The sequence below is a fragment of the Lolium rigidum genome, chromosome 6, assembly GCF_022539505.1.
Source record: "Lolium rigidum isolate FL_2022 chromosome 6, APGP_CSIRO_Lrig_0.1, whole genome shotgun sequence".
NCBI classification, from domain to species: domain Eukaryota; kingdom Viridiplantae; phylum Streptophyta; class Magnoliopsida; order Poales; family Poaceae; genus Lolium; species Lolium rigidum.
In genome coordinates, this window is record NC_061513.1 from 293,066,461 (window position 1) to 293,068,584 (window position 2,124).

Below are 2,124 nucleotides of genomic sequence, written 5' to 3' on the forward strand. Positions count from 1 at the left end.
ACACAATGTGGACGTATGAAATGATATAGAATGATATGCAAGAAAAATAATAATTAAGACCAATGCCGTATTTTTATTCACGACAGAGATTGCAATTATGGATTTAGAGGTTAGAGCTAGTAGTATTATCTCACATGCATTCATCACATCTGCACTCAGAGCTCAAAAGGCAATGCTGAATGCATCGCCTATTATAATATAAGGTTAGATGCAAACCAAACATAGGAAGCAAAAGAGTAAGATCACTTAGACAACTATTCAAGCAAGAATTGTTAAATTCAAATAAGCTATTTTATCAGTATGGATTATTTAGACCACGTATTGTGAAGAAGTAAGACATTAATACCTTTTTTACCTCCTAAAATGTAATTTTGTGTTAGCTCTTTGATCCTAGTGTATGCACTAATGGCACAAATTGAAGTAATTAATCAGACCAACAGTACCGTGCATAGTTCACCATTGAGTGAAAAGAATGATGAATATATGCTGACCGCATCCATCTTAGGATGTTACACTCGATGCAGCAGTCTAGCAGAAGTATAGTTATGTATAGCTTTTGGAGTCCCCGTTTGCAAGCTGGAGATAAGAGAAGGATGCTTACTTTTTATTAGTGAAATATGCTTACAACACCATGGATTACGACAGACAAATTAATCTGTGTACATGACCGATCTACGGATGTCCATCTGTTGCACCTGTGAACATTATGTTTTGGGTTAGCATCAAGGAGTCTCTGCAAGCAACAGAAGTGACAGCAAGCCAGTGGTATATGACACAAACCATCGAGTAAAATTAATGTCAATATTATTATTTCATCCTTCCTGTAATGTAAAATTCATCCTTGGCAAACTGCCAGTTGCATCAAGCAGTTGCCTATGAACTGAATTGTCTGATCGGTCAAGTGAAAGCATAGAAACTGAATTCACGGCTATGAACATCATTAAATTAACCTAAATGCAAAAATTTATATTGGATGATGATTGAAAATTCGAAACTGAATTCACAAAAAAATAGAGAAGATCTGCAAGGAGGCCAAGGTTATGAACTGAAATCTCCCTAAAACAGCACAGATGTAGCAACAGCAGAAGAGTCACGATCTTTCAAGTTTTCAGACTAAAACAATTGGGAAATACATGAGACTCATGAATATCAGCCTACGGAAATTGAGAAGGTGGAAAATTACTACTACCAAAATTCCACACTGGGTGCAGATTCTATAGACCTTCCAAGGCATCGCCGGCCGCTGGAGCATATAGCACACGGCTGGGGACAGTCCGCCGGGAATAGAGAACATCTGCAAGGAGGCCAAGGTTATGAGCTGAAATCTCCCTATAACAGCACAGATGTAGCAACAACAGAAGAGTCACGATCTTTCAAATTTTTAGACTAAAACAGCTGGGAAATACATGAGACTCCTGAATATCAGCCTACGGGAATTGAGAAAGTGGAAAATTACTACTACTCCGTACCAAAATTCCCCACTGAGTGCAGATTCCATAGGCCTTCCGACTGGAGTATATAGCACACGGCTGGGGAGAGTCCACCGGCTGCCGTGGTATCCGATGATGGCAGCCTAATGTCCTTTTTTCTTTAAATTGCCGATCTTCATCTCTCTCCTTTGTATTCTTGACCATCATCCTTTCTGCATGTTGCGTTGGATCTCTTGTCTGCCAACATCCATCAGTATACCTCCTCTCATTGTGCATCTACGATGGGATTAGTTTCACCTACAGGATGTAGATAGATGTTAGATTTCAGCATGGCCCTGGTAGGATTTCATACCTTTCATAGATTGATTCCAGTGTGGATGGAACACTGCAACTTATTACGTCGTGGAAACAATACACGCGCCCGGCGATACGAAGCATGAGGAGAATCTGCGGTCGCCATGATCGACGATGCTACTGGTGGCGAAGCGACGGAGGCTACAACATATATTCTTTTTCTTAAGCCCTATCATAGGTTTTAAGTTGGACTCTAGAGGAGATCATTTATTTTTTGCATTGCACTTATTAAATCAATCGTATATGACACAGACTCTATCAAGACTCATGCCACCGGCCATATTGGCTTTCCGTTGCGTACGATAATTAAGAAGACGTGACTACCTAACAGCTTTTGCGA